This window comes from Nothobranchius furzeri, chromosome 14 (assembly GCF_043380555.1).
Source record: "Nothobranchius furzeri strain GRZ-AD chromosome 14, NfurGRZ-RIMD1, whole genome shotgun sequence".
NCBI lineage: Eukaryota > Metazoa > Chordata > Actinopteri > Cyprinodontiformes > Nothobranchiidae > Nothobranchius > Nothobranchius furzeri.
In genome coordinates this window covers 60,792,726-60,816,419 of record NC_091754.1, presented here as the reverse complement: position 1 = coordinate 60,816,419, position 23,694 = coordinate 60,792,726, and the positions used below count along the sequence as shown (strand labels likewise).

General features: G+C 41.4%; 1 protein-coding gene across 4 annotated transcripts in view; it reads left to right on the top strand.

Moving 5' to 3' along the window:
- slc8a4b (solute carrier family 8 member 4b) overlaps window positions 1–23,694 on the top strand; it is a 204,332-nt gene that overhangs the window by 5,647 nt on the left and 174,991 nt on the right. Inside the window, exon 2 of one of the 4 annotated variants that reach the window (XM_015946548.3) lies at window positions 12,994–13,036. The exons of the other annotated variants lie outside the window; for them this stretch is intronic. The gene's annotated coding sequence lies outside the window, so the exon portion shown is untranslated. The remainder of the gene's footprint in view (window positions 1–12,993; window positions 13,037–23,694) is intronic. 4 annotated transcript variants of the gene reach the window in all.

Here is a 23,694-nt window from a genome sequence, read left to right as displayed (position 1 = left end):
TGCATGGACAAGACGTCAAAAACTCAAAACACAAAAGACTTCAATGAATGGGACACACTTCTTTCCTGCTAATAAATTTTCACAGTTGATGCTAATAAGGGATGTGCTCCTGGCTGCAAAGCATCGCACCTTCAAAAACAAGATGTTGTCTTTACTTGTGTCATGCTTTTTATCAATATGTTTATCAAAAACCCATTTCCTATAGTGAAAACAGAAGGAGACAATGAGCAGACAAGTCAAACAGTTATAACTGTGGCAAAAATGCCCCGAACATCCGGCCACAGAGTTTATTTATACCAAGAGAGAGAGAGAGAGAGAGAGAGAGAGAGAGAGAGAGAGAGAGAGAGAGATTGTGTGTGTGTGTGTGGGAAGTCAAGAATGTGTGTGTGTGTGTGTGTGTGTGTGTGCGTGTGTCTTGTGTGGGTGTGTCATGCAAAGAGGCATAGAGCAATACATTTACATTCAGTTGATTGAGTCCATGATCAAGAATGAATAAACATACATTTTTCCATAACAACTTGTGAGTGTTTATGTTTATGTAGACAAATAAACGTGTTGATATGATATGTAGATACATAAACTTGTTTATATTCTCTACAAGTTACATAGGTTGTTTTTTTTTGCTTCCGTTAGCTGAAAAATACGAGAAAAGCCCCTTGAGAAAATAATTGTGAATGAAATTTCTATGGCAGTATTGAAGAAAAAATTGTAATTAGATTATTTTCCAAAATCATTCAGCCCTACCCCCGACCATAGATGGGATTCCACCATTTTCCACCCTAACCACAACCTCAGACAGAACCACCTGACTATCAACGACCCTTTGTAGATATAAGGCTTGGAATTGAAATAAACTCTCAAATATTCAGCGTTTTTTCCACCAGTATTTTACAGGAATATTTCTCGACCGGAAAAGGGTGGCTTGCCAACTCCGGGTCGGGAGAGAGGTCCTACCTCAAGTGGAGGAGTTTAAGTATCTCGGGGTCTTGTTCACGAGTGAGGGTAGGAGGGATCGGGAGATCGACAGGCGGATTGGTTCGGCATCTGCAGTGATGCGGACGCTGAGCCGGTCTGTCGTGGTGAAGAGGGAGCTGAGCCAGAAAGCCAGGCTCTCGATTTACCGGTCGATCTACGTCCCAATCCTCACCTATGGTCATGAGCTTTGGGTAATGACCGAAAGAACGAGAACGCGGATACAAGCAGCCGAAATGAGTTTCCTCCGTAGGGTGGCCGGGCTCAGCCTTAGAGATAGGGTGAGGAGCTCGGACATTCGGGAGGGACTCGGAGTAGAACCGCTGCTCCTCCGGATCGAAAGGAGCCAGTTGAGGTGGTTTGGGCATCTGGTCAGGATGCCTCCTGGACGCCTCCCTGGGGAGGTGTTTCGGGCATGTCCTGCCGGCAGGAGGCCCCTGATAAAATGGGCATTCATACTTAAACATCTGCTTACAGCTTACTACTGCTTAAGTATATACAACTCAGGAATGGTAGTTCAGTCAACTAATTTCTTTGTACTTCTTACTAGCTCGTCTTAGTTAAAGTAACTTATTTGTAGCTCCAACACATAATTATCTAGTCACGTGTACTTTTTTTATTAAGTGCAACCAGTTTGTATGCTTTTTTTAACTAAGCAGAACTAATCAGATTTTACAGTGTATGGATCATGTAAACAAAGTAATAAATTCCTAATGTAAACCTGAAGATGAAGGAACTCCAATAATAAATATTATAAAACCATTTCACAGTAATGATGAGAGTTATTTTAGTCATTAACATAATGATCTTGTTTCTGTTGTGATTCATTTTAGCTAAATTATACCTTAATTACGCCACTTATTCAATTTAAGACTTCTTATATGCTAGTTGCTCACAGGAAAACACCACCTGGTTTATCGTGTTTTCACCCAGAAGGATCATTAAACTTTCAGCTCTCATTTCAATCTCACCAACCTTGAAGTGCGTCTATTCTCCCTTTGGAAAAGCTTTATTTAAAATGTGAAGAAATCCTCCTCCATCTCTGCCTTTATGTGAGGATAATTTAAGGAGACATTTTAATGTAACTGGTCTCTTCTGGAGACCCCAACCACATAATTTGATGACATCTTGATTGAACACAAACTCAGTTTTTATGACACAATCAATGCCAAGTTTAAAATGTTATTTAGTCTAATGGCAGCAGCAGCGTTGAGCCCTTCCACTAGACATATATAAGTGTTTGTGACAAAATAAAAGTAAAATGCTGATGTAAACATTTATTAACAGCATTTGCATGAACGACTTTAAAATGTTTGAGAGTGAAGTTCTTTGACAAGGCCAAGACAGGAATCTAATGCTTTTGGTTTTGGCTAAGCTATGACTAGCTGTTAGCCTGCTAGCTCATGAAACCAGTCAAAAAAATTGGTTTCTCCAAAATGAGGTTGTTCAGGTAAAGGTCATAACCTTTCCATAGAAACAAACTCACTAACTTGACTCCTTTTGGGTTTCTTCTTACAACATGCAGCCGCTCAGAGTAGCAACTGCGCTGCTCTGGGTGGCTGCATGTTGGAGTAGCTCTGTTGACTATATGTAAGTCAGCTGATTAACATTGGAAAGGCTGAAATAATACCTCAACCGAAGCCACAAATCCCAAATGAGCTAAAACGCAAGAAGCGTGGGTGCAGAGCGGGAGCAAAACAGAGACAGAGAAAGAGGAAATTCAAACCATCTCTTCCATCGATCATAACGGGCAATGTGAGATCACTGGCCAACAAGATGGAGGAACTCCAAGCCCTTTCAAGGACTCAGCCAGAGTTTCGGCAGTTTCGGAACCGCTGGAGGAGATAATGCAAAGAAGGATTCTCCAGAGAATCAAGAAAATGATGGACAACCCTGAGCGTTCTCTTCACCAGACTGTCCGACAACGGAAGAGTGTCTTCAGTCAGAGGCTTCTTCAGTTTGGCTGCAACACTGACCGCTACTGGAGATCCTTCCTGCCAACAGCCATTGTAATATACAACAACTCTTTGATGACTTGATTATTATTATTATTATTCTGAGCTACTACAGCAATCAATTTCCCTCTGGGATTAATAGAGTATTGTTGAATTGAATTGAATTATGGTGGCCCAGAAAGTTCAACAAACTACACAAGCCAAAAACAAAAGCAAAACCTGCAATAGAAGTAATAAAACAGAAGTTGTGGTCGACCTTAATTTAATTTACACTGACACAGAACTTATGCTAATGCCAGAGGCAGGCGTTGGATTATAGGGCCAACATTGGGCCACAGTATTTGGAGAGGAGCCATTAGTCCAACAAACTTACACAAAATTTCATGCAGGAAATAATAACTTAGCTCATTAGCGCCATTAGTGTTTGGACTTGGAATTGCACCCACCCATAATTCTGATTTTAATTGGTCACTCTGAGTTTTTAATGCAGGCTTCTGATAGAAAATAGATGAGGAAATGTCTCGACTAGTAGAAGCTAACCATTAGCATTAGCAACTCCACCACACAGCAGAACTCATCCAGGATTGTGTTATTTGTGGATAAAAAAACCACGATACAGATCAAACAGAGTCAGTGGTAGAGACGCGTTTCTGTTATCCATGCAGAGGACAGATGTCCAGATATCAGGAGATAAGAGTTCAAAGCCTGCTGTCCGTGGCTCAGCTGTGATTTGGCTCACTTCTAGTTTCTGGAAATTGTGCACCGTTTTGGTTGCCCACAAGTACAACTTACAAGGCATTACTTTCTACTAGAGACCACTACAAATGTACGGATTAAACAAGTGTTCTACTCCTTTAATTCACAACATCAGTTCACAATTTACAAAAACCTTCAGAATAAAAGCCTTGGGCCTTTATTTATGTAAAGGCGTATTACATTTGAAATTTATTAAAGGACAGATTTCTATCTGCTCTTAAAAACTGAATTAATTCTGGGTTCATTATGTTTTCATCCTGCACATTATAACCATTGGCTCATTTGTTTAACAGCTGGGGGTCAACAACAACAACAACCACAACAAATAATAATAATTATTGTTTATATATTTAGACAACTGGTAAATTCAGTAATATTGACTCCTCAAGTGTTCACATTTAGTTTTTAAGAATATTTTTATCCCATTTTCAGCATTTCTAAAATACTGTTATAATTATAATAATTTATTCTCAGTTAAAACTTTAATACTAGGGATGTGTATTGGTGAAATGTTGTTGATACACTACATCTCACAATATTTTGCGATACATTCAGACAGACTATTATTAATTGTTAGCGATTTTATTTAGACTGAATTTATTGTAGGAAAATTCAATAAACAGCCCAAAGTGATACTTAAAGGGGCATTATGGAAGTTTGACACCCAAAACATGCATAGAAATAATAAATGTCTTCTTCATACATTCTCCTGCAATGCCCTGGTCCTGTAGAATGAGCCCTGGCATTTTTACTGTGATTGCCTGTTTTTCTGTAAAATCACAGAAAAAGAGAGATGCTCGGGTCGAGCAGGCTGCTTCATGCGCGTTCACGCTCAGGCATCGCCCGTAGCATTTGCTATCCGTAGCTTTAGCAGCAGAGAGAGAGGCAGTGCCACTTTGTCGCTGTTCCTAACGCCTAGTGACAAAGCTAGCTACATTTCTGAGGACCCTTAGCTACTTTCTGTAGAACTTTCTTCTAGATATTTCCTGCAAATTAGCAACAAAATAGCCATTTTCACTCCCAACCGTTCTTTGTAGGGATGGGTACCGTTGACATTTGAATCGATCCGGTACTAATTCCCGGTACCTACGAATCTATACCAGTACTTAACGGTACCAATTTTCGATACTTTTGAGTGTTTAATATTTTAATTCTCTTTTATAATTAAATATATATTTTCTTAATATATAACCATATTTGATAAATATCAGGATAAATAACATACAACTGTTTGTATTTTAACATGGTCCTTGTAGTTTTATAAGCTGATAATTAAACTGAAGCAAACATCTTTACTGTGAACTAAATTTACTGTGTATCTTCATTCCGTTTACCGTCCTTTTTCATTTGATTTTTCCTACTGGGAAGTTAGAATTTCCGAGGAGAAAGCGAACGCACCATTAGCTGATAACAATGGTGGCATAGGAAGCTAACATAAAAAGCTAACGTTATCTTAAACAGTTTATTTAGCTGCTGGAGCAGATTAAAACGATGATGCCTCACACTTAGATCGTTGTCGCTGGTTTCATCATAACGCTCTTGCACATGCGCAGCTGTCTAGGCAAGTTCTCATTGTGAAGGACGGTACCGAAACGAGGCACCGTTTCAAATGAAGTGAATCGGTGCTCGGTCGATACTTTGGAATTCTGCCGGTACCTTAAAAAGTACCGAATTTGCTGCCCATCCCTAGATTAGTTTGACGTTGTTTTAGCTGTCATCAAGGATATAAATGTTACAGATACAAAAGACATCATTAGTGCTGTAGCTCACCTTGTAAGATGCCTGACTCTCACGCAGAAGACTTGGGTTTGATTCTAGATGTGAACATAGTTTATTTGGAGTTTCTTTTTTACATTAATGGTATATTTTTTTACAGTAAGATGCCCAATTTTTTATTTGAGACTCGCCGAACGGCATTGAATTCACAGATAAAAAAGATGTGGGTTCAACTTTCATTTCGGAACAATTTTTCAAGCAAGGGAAGGGAATGATCTGAGCATGCAGGAGGACTGACCCATCATAAACCTTTGTCGGCTGTGCTGAAGAGAAAGGTACAGAACCACATTATTTAATTAATTAGCTGCGCGTTCTCCTGTCCTCTGGGCCACACACACACACACACACACACACACACACACACACACACACACACACACAAGGGACTGTCTCAGCTGTTATTTTCGTTAAGGAGTGTGCACGTACAGCATGCGCGCCTCGTGCACGAGCCTACTATTGAAGCTGCCGTTACGCTTTTGGCCTGAGGGGGCAATCGCGAGCATAAAAATTCAAAAGTCCGAAAAGTCCCTGTAACATGTTTAACATGAGGTATCTGAACCAAAATAGAGGGATTTACATTTCAATGGTGGAAACAAAGCCCATTGTACCCTGCTGCCACCTAGTGGTCGGCGTTTGAATTGCACCAAAAAAAATCAATTTGCCATTTCAATATTTTCTTACAACCCAGTTTTCCGCCACATTTACCCTGAAACATCAGTAACAACCTCACATGACTCCTCGTAATTTATTTATCTGCTTTTGAAGTAATAATTATCAACTGGCACAAAATGTCATGAAATCAGAGAGGAATCCAGAATGCAGACACATTGATATTCACAGGTTGTGTAAAATAGCTGAGGACAAACGAATTAATTTTCAAACAGAAGCAGGCACACTTGATGTCGCCGTCATCGCTGTCGTCCCACCAGATGATGTTTGAAGATGAGCGGGCGATTGATATGCAGAGAGGCTCTCCCTGCCGCTGCTAAGAATAGAGAACACCATCATCGCTTCACGAGTAACCTCAGCAGATGACACACACATTCACTGACAGCAGCGAGTGAGAGGGATAGTAAGTGTGTGTGTGTATGAGATCTCTATGTGCATTAATTCACACTGCTCTGCCTGGAGATGTTGTTATTGTTCTCTGAAATGTGTGTTTGTTGCCTTTAATTACATTCCAGAAAAGGCAGCAGAAAACGGTGCAGAACATACAAAAGTGAGTTTTCCGAATGGCGACAGAAGAAACGCTGATTTCTCGGCTGCTGTCAGAACAGAATCCACAATCTGCTCTTTTGGAATCATGAATGGGAAGCAAGTTGTGAAAAAAGTGAACAATAACTCATCCAGCCAACTGTGAAAATACATGTAGGCACAGATGAAGAAATCACCGACCTTTAAAATCCCCCAAGCTCCTAAATTGAGTCCACGGCTTCGGGGCTAACTCCTGGCTCCTGTGCATGAAGCACCATTTGTAGAAAACTAATTAGTCCTCTGGTCCCATCACTCTGACTCACGCGGTAAATAAAAACCCCTAAAACAAGTGGTTACCACTCATGTTGGTGAAGGAGTCCTGGGAAATCTTAACTGGAGCTGCTCTGACTTTTTGTGCGGCCCAAATGAAGCGGAACAAATGCCTCTTCCATTTCAGTCAAAGTACCATGGTGCCTTTTCATTTTACCGCTGAGAGCTTTGCAAAGCCAAACGCACCACGCTAGGCAACCTTCTGAAAGTAGTGGCTACAGATTCTGTTTTATTAACAGTCACGGCTCTCTTGAGAAAGGATTGAAGCTTTGGGGAACGGACATGCTTGAATTGACTCCACGTGGAAAGTACAGTTGAAGACAGCGGCGAGTGCTATTTTAAAAGCGAATAAGGAAAATAAAGTGGTTGTCAAGCGCTTCTTTAGCAGTAGATTTATTTTCTCTCCCTCTCTGTTTGACTCGCTTTACATCCTCCCCTCCTATGTGTGCCCTCTCATTTTTTCATGCTTTCCGTCTCCACCCTGACTGTACTGCTTTCACTCTTTAATTATTCCCAAGTCTCCGGCGTTCATGCCTGTTAAAACCTCGTTCATCCTCGCAAAGCTCTGCTCTGCTCTGCTCTCTCATTTTTGTGTATTTCTGGCTGGGTCTAGAGGATGAGGTTAGCTGTAAAAGGATGTTTGGTGTTGATGAACTTGCATATATCCAAAATTAATATTTTGAATTTGCTGTCAATTTGTTCTGATGAGGTAAAGATGTCATGAGCTGAACTAGGAAGACCCGTGAAGACGCCAAACACAGTAAAAATAGATTAAAAAAATCTTTATTTGCAGCAGAGTTGCCAGGAGGGCGAGGCTGGAGACAGAGTCGGGGACAGGCGAAGGTCGAAATGGCAGGCAACGTGCAAGGCAGGGGTCCGGAGAATGAGGTCAGGCAGGGCGAATAGCTGGAAGATCTACTGGCACGGAGTTTTCAATAATCTGGCAGAACCTGGGTAGCTGAATGGAAATTTTATAGCTGGGGAAGCAGGTGTGAGTGAAGAGCTGAGGAGTCAGGAGCAGGTGAAGTGGATGAAGCTGATGACAGCAACAGGTGAGAAGAATGGAGTTGATTGAGGTTGCCAGGGGAAACCGGGCTTGTCAGGAGCTTGGTGAAGGGACCAGGTGAGCTGAATGAAGGTTAAATGAGGAGGGTGAAGGATGGGAGTCATGACAAAAGAAGCATCTAAATCCCACAAAAGTGTGTGTGAGGCCACTTGCAGGACTTTGGCTAGATTGATATGCTAATGGCTAGTCATGGTGGTTTTGGGATTTTATATGTGGAACAAACTATAACCTCAAAAATGTCTCAATCATAAAAATGTATAAACCTTTGAATCTCAGTCATTTTCACAGTTGCGTCTGTATTTCACTCAGCTGGCACCTTTTACATCATTTGTTAGGGAATTTCTAAAATGTCTCAAAATTAGTCGTCCTTTTGTCGTTTTTTGGGCCGGTGTACAGACACTCTGTTTGTCACCTGCTAGGGATGCACGTTTTCCAAAAATTCTTTAACTGGTCACTGACGCCCCTTAACGGCTAACCAGAAACCAACCCCCCCCCCCCCCCCCCCCCCCCCAAGGCACACAAACATTTGCCTTCGCTCTATAAATAATAATGCTTTTTCCAAGGGATGCACGCTAATATCGACCCCCAATAATTATTGCCCGATTATGTCATCATACAGATAAATTCGTTAATTAAAAAATGCCCCGATAAAACGGCCAGATGATAAAACCTTCAAATTACAGACCTGCCCGGCTAATTTCTCCCTGAGAATGCTCTGGGCTCCTCACCCCCGCCCATCCTGCAAGCTTCTGTTGCATGTAAGTGATGCCACAGACGAGCGCCTGTTAGACAACGCTAGCATTGAGTCAAAACCAACCGTGTGGGCTTTCTTTAGCATGTCAGAGAGAGATGAATTACTCGCAGTTTGTAACACATGGTAAATGGCCTGTATTTGATATAGCGCCTTCTAGAGTCCCGGAACCCCCCAAGGCGCTTTACAACACAAACAGTCATTCACCCATTCACACACTGGTGGGGATGAGCTACAATGTAGCCACAGCTGCCCTGGGGCGCACTGACAGAGGCGAGGCTGCCGAGCACTGGCGCCACCGGTCACTCCGACCACCACCAGCAGGCAATGTGGGTTAAGTGTCTTGCCCAAGGACACAACGACAGCGACAGACTGAGCGGGTCTCGAACCTGCGATCTTCCGATTGCGAGGCGAGCACTTAACTCCTGTGCCACCGTCGTTCAGCAGAAGTGCCACGAGGGGGTAAAAAAAGAACAAGCTACAACACAACTAATCTTATAAGTCACTTGAAACTCCATCACCGCAACAACGTGTGGGAGGATTACGATGCTGCCACTTCTAGTGCTAAGGCTAGCACTCATCCCGGCAACAAGCGAAAAGCCTCTGGACTGGTAACTATTGGCGAGGTAAAGTAAAAAGTTTAAAGTTTAACAAGAGCGACCCACAAGCGAAGGGTACCAATGACAGAATAATGGCTTTAATTGCATTTGCCGACCAGCCATTTTCGTTCGTGGAGGACCTGAGCTTTCGCCAGCTAATAAACTTTCTGGAGCCACGGTATGAAATACCGAGCCGACGCTACTTTTCGGACACCTGCCTACCGGATCTGTACCAACTTCTTGCAACACACATTCATAGTTTGCTGGACAAAAACACAAAACACGTCAGTCTTACCACGGACATTTTGACTTCTGATGTTAGCCCGGTAAACACGCTAAGCATGACGGCTCAATGGCTAGAAGAAGAATACAACATCCACCGGGCCACGCTCCACTCGCAGAAACTCCCTGGTTCTCACATGGCCCAAGCGTATTTCAAGCGTATTGACAGCATTGTTTTGCACTTTATTTAGGTAAGTAATTTGAACTGAGAAAATTGAGTTGTTGGATATTTTGAAGTTAAAGTATTTGTTCAGGCAATTGTGATGGACTCTCATTGCTTACAGATTACCAAAGCATGTCATTTATGCTGAAGAAAGTAAATAAAATGACTTTAGTACAATTTTTTGTGCAGTTTCTTTTCAGGTAGCTATAGTGCTGAAAAATTAATCAGAGCTGTACACTGTTATTTTGTACTTCCAAGTAATTTCTCCGGATATTTTTGAAAAAGCAGTTATCGGTTGGTTATCGGATATAAGACGCAGGAATTATCGGTTGTAAAAATTCCTTATCGTGCATCACTACTTTTCCTGTCTACTCTTCTAATATAGGTCTGACGCACAACTAAACTCCCACACTTGTTACATTCATGAACAAAACATAAAGAGAGAGTGGGATAACAGCTGGAATGTCCGTCACACTCAGAACTTGTTGCGCAGCGGACCGATAGCATCAAATACACAGCGCTGCTCATGACTGCATGCTTATAAGCGCATTCTGGAGGCCACGGTTAAAAAACAAACATATTTCTTCCATTTAACTAAATAATCACACTTCACATTTCATTATTTTACTAGACAAATTGGAAGTCAGACACAAGGAGCATCACGGCACACTGACCTTGTGGTGGTCTCGGTTCAGCTTGCTGCACCGTGTTCTGCCATGCTCGGCGCTTTGATGTTAGCCTTATTGTGTTCCAAGAATATGATAACTAAGAATAAACAACGCTGCCTTGTTGTTAACCACTTGAGCACATTTGTTTGGTCGTGTGATGAACTCATTTCTTCTTCTCCAGTTGCCTAGTAAACACATTTGATAGCAACACTCTTAAACCCTCTGGTGGCACAAAATGTATTGCACCCAGCACAGCGGAAGGACTTGAAGCAGTTAACTAGGAAAAACTAGTTTACCCGGTTAAAACATTTATGGCAGTTAACTACGTACACCCCTACCACCTGATCGATGAGGGGATTTCTCTGTGTTTTCCCTACATTAACTGTGACCTGGCTCTGGACTCCTACCTGTGCTCTTGTGGACGAATGCAGCAGCGTAAATTGAACCTCTTCAGCCGTCTTGCCTTCTCGCAGAGGTGAATGCTGGGTCAGCATGAGACACAAGTTATGTGCTCTGCATGCATGTGGCAGAGCAGATGGCTGGTCAAGTGGAGCTCTGCTGAAACTGGTTAGTGGACGGTGCCAGATGGGTCTTCATAGTGACCCACTACAGTGGATGATGTAGAAAGCTGTGGTGCATCAGCTATGTTCTCTGCAGAGGCCGCATCCCAGACATGTCCTCCGTCTCTGGCCAGGCTGGATGAATAAAGTTCTAAACCATGTGTTTGCTGTCTCAACTCACTTTAGAAATAATGAATCTTTCGTTTAACTCTGTTTGATTCCAGTTTACTGTATACACCACCACCGGCTCATAACAACAATAACTCATCTTAATCAAATTCACACTTTTTACTCCTATTGTGAGAAACAAAATGCTCCCAAAGTTCAGGATCATCTTTAAACCGATAACTCGGTCCGGCCGATATCAACCATTTTCTAAGATATCAGCTGTGGGCGATGGGCTACTTTACTCGAGCATTGCTTAGATTCAGAAATGTGGTCAAGACATCTGAGTGTTGGCCTTGAAAATCTGCTCTAAAATCTGCAGAAGGCATCAGCCATCAGCTGGGTACCTTTGACCGATTTGAATCGATACCGGTACTTAACGGTACCAATTTTAGATACTTTTGAGTGTTTAATATTTTTATTCCTCTTATAATTAAATATAAATTTTTCTCAATTTATAACCATATTTGATAAATATCACGATAAATAACATACAACTGTTTGTATTTTAACATCGTCCTTGTAGTTTTATAAGCTGATAATTAAACTGAAGCAAACATCTTTACTGTGAACTAAATTTACTGTGTATCTTCATTCCTTTTGCCGTCCTTTTTCATTTGATTTTTCCTACTGGGAAGTTAGAATTTCCGAGGAGAGAGCGAACGCACCATTAGCTGATAACAATGGTGGCAATGGAAGCTAATTTATAAAGCTAACATTATCTTAAACAGTTTATTTAGCTGCTGGAGCAGATTAAAACGATGATGCCTCACACTTAGATCGTTGTCGCTGGTTTCATCATCACCCAATCACCTGTCGCATTTAGTAAAGTGAAGCCAAACTTTAGAGCGCGTTCATGTTCTTCTAGTCGGAAATTCGGAGTTCCGAGGAGAAAGCGAACGTACCATTAGCGGAACGGAAGCTAACATATCAAGCTAACGTTATCTTAAACATTTTATTTACCTACCGGAGCAGATTAAGATGAGGATGTCTCACTTAGATCGTTGTCGCTGGTTTCATCGTCACCCAGTTACCCATCACATTTAGTGAAGTGGACCCAAGCTTTAGCGTGCGTTCTTTCTACCATGCTGCTCTGTTTACAATGACGACATAACGCTCTTGCGCATGCGCAGCTGTCTTGGCAAGTTCTCGTTATGAAGGGCAGGTACCAAAATGAGGCACCGTTTCAAATGACGTGAATCAGTCGGTACTATGGAATTCGGTCGGTACCTTAAAAAGTACCAAATTCGGTACCCATCGCTACAGCTGACCACGACCCCCACATGTCGGCTTCAGCAGTAGAAAAACCCATATTGGTCCATCTCTAGCGGTTTGAGGAAGTAAAATATTCTCTGACACCTAATTTAACCCCGGCTGCTGCCAAGGAAAGCCCCCTCAGTTTCATCCTTCTTCTCCTCGTGGTGGCAGATCTGTGACTTCCTGGTTGGCACCTTAAAAATAAACCTTCCAGTCAGAAACATTTATAGAGTCACTTCAGATGAGTTTATTTATGGGGGACATGCACGAGAACATCAGTCAGGGAGGACTCCGTACTTACGTGCTCCATCACGCATTAGCCTCGGAGCTGTTTGCTGTGCTGTAAACTCCAACATATCCATGTTTCACCTGCTCTGTGGCGGTAACCCAAACCTAGGCCTCATGATAATACCCTGCCTGTGGCACTAACAAGTCATTTGACCTGTTGCCATGTAAAAATATTGATAAATGTGGCATTAAAATCCATTTCTCTCCCTAGGAACAGAATGATCTCCTCTCAGAAAGCAATAATCCAACCACAGGTAACCGTCAGCACCAATAACTGTGCAGATGTATGACGTAAAGTCCTCAGAGAGGAATGATCACGCCTCTAGAGCTGCTGCTGTAGGAGTTATCACCATGAAATGACAACCTCTGCACGCTCTATCTTGTTTTGTTGCTTCCTTTTCTCATCCACACTTTCTTCCATCTCTTCATGCTGATCACCAGCTCCCTGGCCGCTTCAGGGCTCTGGTTTTGTTACCTTCTCACACCCCCAGATCTCTTCTCACTTCCTCTGTCTCCTTTTTCATTTCCTTCATCCTCTTTGTTGTCCACATTTCCTCTTCTATCCTTTTCAAAAACTCCCAATCATTCCCTGAAGGCATCTCTAGCATAACGTTTCCATACATTTGTTCCAGTTTTCACTCTCCTGATTTATCTATCTAACCAACAAGCATCTGGCTGCAGACATCAGCTGGCGTCTTCTTTGCCGTGACCGGAAAAACATTACCTTTGCCGGAAGTAGGTTGGATTTGGCAAGATAAACCATACCGCGTCGTTTTCCCCTTAGATATGTATATAAACATATATAACACATATAGATATGTATATAAACATATATAACACATATAGATATGTATATAAACATATATAACACATATAGATATGTATATAAACATATATAACACATATAGATGTGTATATAAACATATATAACACATATAGATATGTATATAAACATATATAACACATATAGATATGTATATAAACATATATAACACATATAGATATGTATATAAACATATATAACACATATAGATATGTATATAAACATATATAACACATATAGATATGTATATAAACATTTATAACACATATAGATATGTATATAAACATATATAACACATATAGATGTGTATATAAACATATATAACACATATAGATGTGTATATAAACATATATAACACATATAGATATGTATATAAACATATATAACACATATAGATATGTATATAAACATATATAACACATATAGATATGTATATAAACATATATAACACATATAGATATGTATATAAACATTTATAACACATATAGATATGTATATAAACATATACAACACATATAGATGTGTATATAAACATATATAACACATATAGATATGTATATAAACATTTATAACACATATAGATATGTATATAAACATATATAACACATATAGATGTGTATATAAACATATATAACACATATAGATATGTATATAAACATATATAACACATATAGATATGTCTATAAACATATATAACACATATAGATATGTATATAAACATATATAACACATATAGATATGTATATAAACATATCTAAGGCAAAAATTATATCATTACTTTCACAGGAAGTAGTTTTTTTAAACAAAACTTACCAGAAAAAGCTTTATTTATTTCGGATTTTTTTCTCTTTAAATTTGGACTTGCGAACTTTTAAATAACGTTGTTACCTACGTTGCATGAAAACTGAATATTAAATCCCTTTGCCCTTCAGACAGGGAATTTTTTATGACAGTAGCACACACACACACACACACATATGTATGTGTGTGTGTATATATATATATATTTATTTATACATGTATATATATATGTATATATATATATATATATATATATATATATACATATACATATATATACATGTATATATAAATATATATATATACACACACATATGTATGTGTGTGTGTATATATATATATATTTATATATACATGTATATATATGTATATATAAATATATAAATATATATATATATATGTATATATAAATATATATATATATATACATATACATATATATACATGTATATATAAATATATACATATATATTTATATATACATGTATATGTCTGTATATATAAATATATACATATATATTTAAATATACATGTATATGTGTGTATATATATGTATGTATGTATGTATATATGTATATAGCTGGAATCGGAAGCTAACTTCAGCCTCGTATGAAAACTAGTGATTGGAACCACTTACAAATGTCTGAAAATCTAGACTATTTAATTGAAAAAAAAAGGGTATTAATAATGTTTCAGTGAAGTCACTATTAGAAATCGTGGTCTTTATATCATATCTCAATTGTATATGAAGTTAATATTATTACTTTAACTGTTTTAACAAACAGAGAGACCAGAAAAATCAAATAGCTAAGTTAAAGCTAAGCTACAATTGGTGATTGCTTTGTTGATATAGCTTTAGTGTTAGCTTGTGAACTCCCTGCATTAGTTTAAGACTGCGTGTTAATATCGATGGTTAATTTTCACACAGTTAGCTATGAAACACGGTGCCTTTGCAATAATTCTCTGGCCGAGGTCTTTCGCTCGTCGATTTTCCGGTAAAAGTAATGACACGCCATCTTGTCCTCACTTGAAAGCTCTTTCTGGTGTCACGCCAGCTGATGTGTGCAGCCAGGTCCTACTCGTCCATCCCTTCCTTTCCCCCTCCATGCTTTTTCTTTAATTCATTCATGGGTAATCTGTCACAGCACCATAAACCTAAACCTGGTTTATATAATCAGTCACACACACACACACACACACACACACACACACACACACACACACACACACACACACACACACACACACTAGCAGCCTTGGCAGGTTGCATGCATGAATGGGTGTGCATGAATTGCGGTCGTGTCACGGTTTGTTCCCGAGTGCATGCATGTGTGGTTGCAAAATCTTGCAAGTGCCAGACTCATTGGAGCGGGTGGACTGCCTGCCTGTGTTCTTGCATGAGTGTGTGTGTGTTGTGTATTTAAAGCGCTGTGTGATTTGTCATGTCTGGTGAGTTTTCTGATTGGATTAACAAAAGAGAAAAGAAAGAGATTAGACAGCAGAAAATAATCAAATGCACAGGAACTGAACATCAAGCACATTCTGGTTCCTGTAATCTGCTCTGTTGGAGTTGTGTCTTTGAGTTATTTTCATCAGTAGTCCTTGCCGAGTTCGTCTCTTTGTGTTCAGTGAGGTTTGCTGTCAGATCTGAGCCTGTCTCACTTTTTCAAAAGGAAAAACATCCCGATGAGAATTAAAAACTGGTGTTTCTGTCTTTATTCGCCCCCCGTGGAAATGAATGGCCTTTTTTTGAAAACACGTTACAGAGACGGCGCGCTGACCCTGCCTCGCCGTAGAGCACAGAAAGGCCAGCGTTGGAGGATTTAATGTGCTACAAAAATGCAGAAGCAATGAAAGCCTCTTCCTTTTAACTCAATTAGTTTTACCACAGCTCTGTCATTTTCACTTCCTCAACACAAACAAATCAAACACAGTTGTGTTACCCGTCTGCTCAAACGGCCCGGCTTCTTGGCACCGCTCACATGCATAGTGCTGCTCACCACTTGTTGGCATCAATTCAGCCAAGCAGTAATTTTTCATCCCTGCAGGGGTGTTTCCTTTTTAAATTAAAGTAATGGACGAGAAAGGGAACGAGACAATGTCCGCCCTTTGTGTTTACTTGACAGGAGCTGAAATTTCTGTTTATTTCTTTTCAGTGTCGATTCACAGCAGTAGTCTTCTCAGGACGGCGTGCTGAAAAACTAAATGGGTCAGCTCAAACTGTGAGCGTTAGTGCGGTAAAACGCCAGCATGCAAAACTCTTGTATTGGAAATGAAGTGATGTGAAAATGCAATGCCAGATGAGTTATGTGCCTGCCCTGTAACTGGAGGGTTGCAGGTTCAAGTCCCGATCAGATGGTTGCAGTCGTTGTGATCTTGGGTGAGACACTTAACCCCCATTGCCTACTGGTGGGGGACGGAGTGACCCAGGGCCTAGTGTGTATGGAAGCTCCGCCTCTATGCTGTGTCTACATCACCGCCAGTGTGCATGCGTGTGCGTGTATGGGAAAATATCTGTTGTGTTGTAAATGACCTTGGAGGGTCCAGAACTTTAGAAAGCAGCATATGAATACAGGCCATTTACTGTTTACAACAACTGGATGGATAGCAAACACAAAAACACTTTTATTTAATCTAAATGAGATAAAAAGCAGTGGTCCGAGTTCAAGACCCTGTGGAACTCCATGGCTACCTCTGCTGTTTGAAGAAAGCTGTCTGAGATAAATATGACTTAAGTGCTTCTCATCCTGGTAACATCTTCAGCTCAGTGATCTAAAAGGACATATTTAAATACAATCCCACATCTGAGCTGATGAGAGTATCTTTAGAAACTTTAACCAAGCTGCGTCTGTGAATCTGAATCAAAACAAACAGGTATGTATTCATATGGTTGCACAGTTTATCACAGCGGCTTTTTCCACATCACTGGTTTGAACTTATGGATCAGACCAGATGGAGCAGATTTCAGAATCAAGTCTGTTGCAGCAATTATTGATTTGAGAAATGTTTCCAGGTAGTTTTGTGTAGAAATGAATAATAAACAGACAATGACACACACAATTGCCTCTAAGAAAGGATATGCAAATATGCAAAAGTATGAAAATAGAGATGTTCAAGGGCTATACCCAGCTACAGTGCATTGGGTTTATGAGGAAAAATAGGATATAATGCTTTTATTAAAATAACCCTAAAAACCTTCTGGATAAACCGAAAGATAAATGAGCCAAATTCTAAAAGGTTGTTATTTAAAGGGAGCACACAGGGGTGGACAGTCTTGTCAGGCTTTAAGCCTTATATGTCCTAAGTGCATTGTTTTTGCGCAGATAGATGTATTTTTGTGAATAATTTTAGCTATGCTACTGCAATTTATCATTTTTTGGGGGGAGAATGTGTATTTTGGGGGAAATGCCAAAAATAAAAAAATAAAAATTCCCTACTCCATTAAATGTAACACTGAAATCATTTTGTAGCGTTACCGCCCTTAGTGCATTTTCTGTGCCACTGACTTCCATGTCAATCGTTTATTTCTAGTAAGCCTAAATATTAGCATATATATATTTTCTTATGATTCTGTCTGGGTTCCCAGGGCAGTTGCACACTCAATTTAGAGTTTTTTTAATGTTTTCCACGAGAATGCACATTTTTCCTAAGTATATTGGGGGGAAAAAACGCTGCATAAAAATTTTTTTGATTAAAATATTTTTATGACCATTTATGACACTTCAAAGTGTAGAAAATTTACCCATAAAACAAATCATCTGGACATAACACACAAAAATGTTTATATTTTTTCATTTGTTTACATTTCTGCTTATGATCGTGCACCTGATAATAAAGAGTAAATAAAAGCAATGAGTTGAAATCACCGGGGCACAGATTATGAACTCAGCTGAAAAGTACATGAAGTACCAGAGAATATGGGCTGATATAAACGATCGCAAACGAATGACTTTGTTTTGGTGGAGCGGTTTTGTGAATATAACAGCGGCCGCGCGCAGGACGCAGCTGGAGTATTTGAGCCGTTACCGCTGCGTCCTCTCTGCTCATAGAATGCCCGCAAAGCTGAGTCCATAACTGACGTCATATATGTGGATACTGAATCTTTTTCAGGCTTCCCACAATTTGAATTTTTAGGAAACCCACATCTTGATTCTGGGTTTAAAAATGCGTTGTAATTACTGCGTTACTGACAACTGTACCGAGTAAATATTACCATTTTCTTTCCCTGTAATGCCTTACATTACCACATTACAGCAAAAAGCAATGCATTACAGTAATTAATTACTTTTGTACCGCGTTACTCCCAACACTGTCTACTCTACACATTAACCTTTTGTTCTGATAGTCATCACATTAAGCTCCAGACATAAATCAGGGGTTTGCAACCTTTAGCTTGTAAATCACAAAACTGGACATCTAAGGGAGTTACTCCATTTATCGCTTTAATTTAGAAACCACCATATGAATGAATACATGTGGAAAATACCTTCATAGAAATGTGCTCGCTGCTAGTGTGTGGAGATTAAAATTTCATTCTCGGTGTTCGTATTTTCATTTATTTATGCATGATGAGTGTGTGTGTGTGTGTGTGTGTTAGTAAACTTCCTCAGGGTTTTTGGTTTCCTCTCTGTGTGCGACATTAGTAAGGGATGGAAAAGTCTGAGCGCTGTGCTGCCAGTACCTTTCAGCATCAAACACACACACACACACACACACACACACACACACACACACACACACACACACACACACACACACACACACACACACACACACACACACACACACACACACAGAGAAAAATAAACAAACCCAAGTTGGCAGATACTGAATGTGAACATCTGCAGTATGAGTTAGGCCTTGAGAGGTGTGTGTGTGTGTGTGTGTGTGTGTGTGTGTGTGTGTGTGTGTGTGTGTATTATAAAGCTGATTGCGGCTGTGTAACGTTACGCGTGTATTGTGCAGTATGGGACTGCATACATTACATTACGTGGTTAATCTGGAGCCACAGTTGGGATGTGCCGAAGCATCAAGGCCAGTTACCCCCAAATTCCACTACCTCCGCTCCGCTCCGACACGAACGCCGGAGCAAAATCGGTCCCGTTCTAGTCAATCAGAGCAATTCCACTACTGCGGCCGTGCTCCGGCAGTGCGGCGCCGTGCGGCGCCCTCTGTTCCGGCGTCTGGCAAAAATAGAATCGATCCTATTTTCGCCGGACGCCGGAGCACCTCCGCAGTAAATGGACAGAAATCACAACCGTCCAACAGGAAAAGGAGCGAGCACAATTTCCGTATTTCACAATAAATCGATAAACAAAAGGCGTTTTTTTGTTTCATATTCACAGGTTTAACAACTTTTAACAACTATCAATGGCGGCTGAAGTTTAAATGCACAAAAGTAAGCCATAAATACAGTTTCTACTATCAAAGTAGTCACACTTTGTTGATCCAAACACTGCTGATCTCTCAACACAAATGATGGGCAGATTAAACAGTTCATTTCCGATGCTTCTCCCGCACAACGGGTGTTTGGATCTAACTTCCGCGTTTATTGCTCGGACTGTATCGCAAGATCTCGAAAATCCCGCGCATGCTTGTTTGCCCCCCTCAGGTCTCCGCACCGGAGCGGAGCCGTTGTAGAGCGGGTACCAGTAAAAATTGAGTTCGGAAGCGAGCGGCTGCGGAAGGCGGGGGCGGACCGGAGCGGAGCGGAGGTAGTGGAATTTGGGGGTTAGAGGCGGACACACAGAAACACGGAGCTCATTATGAAGCTTTCATCGTGTTCGTAGCTTCCTGAGAGCCGCCGCCTGCACTCTGATATATTAAATATACAGCTGTGATTATGCAAGACCAGCACAAACAACTTCAACTGAGAAATCCGTTACTACAAGATACACTAGGGACTAGCAGCGAATGGGCTGTAAGGCTGGGATCAAATGACGACACCCGTCGAACTAGCTACAAGCTAACCCAAAGCTAACGCGGAGGTGGGAGCTAAGCTAACGGAGGTAGCAACCTAGCTACAACCGGAGTTAACTGTGCACAACACCAGAGCTTCCGAGTCAGAGATACGCCGGGCTGACCGCTGGGGAGAACCGGGTGGAACACAGAGGTCTCCGAGAGCTCCACAAGCCGGCAGCCGCACAGCAGACATGCGCCGCTGCAATCTGGGATGCGCAGAGCTGCCGCTGGGGAGAACCGGGTGGAAAGGTTTCCATCCCAGAGCTCCACAAGCCGGCAGCCTGCACAGCAGACAGGCGCCGCTGCGGTCAGAGATGCACCGAGCTGCAGCTGAGGGGAGGGGACCATACCGATAGCCGGAACCCAGGTCCACCATCATGTTACCGTATTTTCCGGACTAAGAGTCGCACTTTTTTTCATAGTCTGGCCAGTCCTGTGACTTATACTCCTGAGCAACTTATATACCAAATTATGTATACCGCGCTGCTGCAGACCGGCTCCGGTCCAGGTTTCAGCTCCTCTGCCCCGCCATCACCTGCTGGAGCCTGTGGCACGCTGCTGCGGGCTGGGCGTCTCCAACCCAGGAATGAGCTCCCCTGTCCCGCTGGGAGGGTTTGAAACACCACCATCCTCTGCTGGAGACCGAGGCGCCCTGGTTGTTTATTCTGTTATTGTTACCGGTACTTGTCTTGCAATGTGAAATGCTTGGTCAGATTTTGTAAGAAATATAATAAAAATTTCCTCCCAAATTGCGACTTATATATGTTTTCTTCTTCTTCATCATACATTTTATTGCTGGTGCGACTTATACTCTGGAGCGGAAAATACGGTATATTTCAACCCATTTTCAAAAATGCAGCGTTATGTAGAGCTGTGCAGTGGCACAGTGGTTAGAGCTGTTGCCTTGCAGCGAGAAGGGTTCGATTCCCGGACTGGGATCTTTCTGCATGGAGTTTGCATGTTCTCCCTGTGCATGCGTGGGTTCTCTCCGGGTTGTCCGGCTTCCTCCCACAGTCCAAAAACATGACTGTTATGTTGATTGGTCTGTCTAAACTGTCCTTAGGCGTGAGTGTGTGTGTGTGTGTGTGTGTGTGTGTGTGTGTGATTGTTTGTCCTGTGTGTCTCTGTGTTGCCCTGCGATGGACTGGCTCTCTGCCCAGGGTGTACCCCGCCTACTTGCCCGTTGACTGGTGGAGATAGGCACCAGCCCCCCCACGCGACCCTGCGTGGACAAAGCGGGTTCAGAAAATGGATGGATGGCAGCATTATGTTAAATGCACTGGGTTTTACCCTATTACATTTAAATTTCATGGTTAAACAGTACATGTTAAAATCTAAGCTCAGCTCGGCAGTGACCTAAAATACATAAATATAATTTTACTTACCGAAAAAAATGAAGTGGAGACTCCTTGGACACTCAATTAGTGCAATTAATGCCACAGCAAGTCATTTTGTCCAACAATTGCACAAATAACATCCAAAAAGAACGCACAAACGCTACAACTAATGGTCTAAGTTGAGAGACTCAAAATGGCGGAACAGTTTTCAGACGAGGCCGAGGCTCTACTGAGGGCTTTCCCTGGAGCTAGCTCTGTGGTCACGTGGGTCGGATGCTCATTAATTATACAGAATTTTAGGCTTTTAATACACTTAAACAGAAGAGTGAGACCCCCCCCCCCCCCCCCAGGTTTGTCATGAGTGTAAACTAGATCATTTAAACCTAAAACATGTTCTGGTACCAGGCTGTAAACATGTTTATTTCTGCTATGAAATTGGTATTTTTAACATGGGAGTCAATGAGGATTTGCTCGCTTCTGACAACAGCCCCCAGTGGATGAGGGTGGAACTGCAATTTTTGTCACTTCCGTGTTGGCTTCATTCCAGATCCGAATTACGGGGGATTGGTGCGCATTGATGTGTGTGTAATGGAAACATCATGCTCGGGTTCAATCGATCTGGAGATCAGCAGAGCGACTTGTCAGGCCTTAAATTGGCTCATCTGGAGCAGCAAGTGCTCTCTAATGAAACTTTGAATTTCACTGACACGCATTCGCCTTTTAGGAAGTCAGCAGTCGTGACTACTCCAGCTCTGATCTGATGACAGTGGCTATGTCTGAGTCCGATTCATCTCGAAGAACTAAAAATAACACACACAGTGTGTGAAACTCATTATTCTGGAAGCAGTGTGATAACATGAACACCCTACTGCTGAGGATGAATTAAAGACCCAAAAAATCATTTCTCTGAGTTTCAGACTCACCAATGAGGCTCATATGTTATCTCACCCTGCTCATTTCAGGTGCATCTGTTATTTCCTCTTCTCACCTGGTTTCTACTTTTTTCTCAGGTTTTTTTATTTCATTTCTGAGAAAGACTGGATGTTTCTAAGTCACTGTGCAATATTCTGTAGCTTGGGTTTCCATGTGGGACGTTGGTGCTGATTTTGGTTCCTACCCCAAGAGAATTAAAGGTTAGATGCATAATAAACCTGATCTAAAACAACGAGAAGGCAAGAGCCGTACCAGACAGTAGTTACTTTTTTATTTTAAAATCTTCAAACCCACATGAGCTCACGTGTAACGCCTGAGCTGCCTTCATCCAGTGGAGCTCCTCTTCCTCCTCTCTGAGCATCGATTCAAGCAGCCCTACACAAAATGCTGCAGTTTACTCCGTTTTTCAACAGAGAGGCGACAGGTGTGCACGTGGAAAGTGATTTTACTAGGATTTACTCTCAAATCGTACATGTCGAGGATTTTTATTGACCTCCTTCGTTCCAGTTTAACGCGAGAAACTGAATTGATCCAAAGATTGAAAGCCAGCCAGGGGGTTGTTGTTTATCTCTCACTGTCACACACACACACACACACACACACACACACACACACACACACACACACACACACACACACACACACACACACACACACACACACACACACACCCACTCCTCTCATACCCTTAAAGATAAAGACTTTTGTATCTCATTAATCTCCATAGCAACAGTATTGGACCTACTTTCTAATCTTCTTTTGTTTTAACCCCCCCCCCTCTCTCTCTCTCCCTCACTCTCTCTCCCTCACTCTCTCTTTCTCTCTCTCTCCCTCTCTCTCACCCTCTCTCTCTTTTTCTCTCTCATTCTCTCTCTATCTCTCCCTCTCCCCCCCCTCTCTCTCCCTCACTCTCTCTTTCTCTCTCTCTCCCTCTCTCTCTTTTTCTCTCTCCCTCCCCCCTCTCTCTCTCTCTCTTTCTCTCTCAATCTGTCTCTCTCTCCCCCTCACTCTCTCCCTCTCTCTCTTTCTCTCACCCTCTCTCTATCTCTCCCTCTCC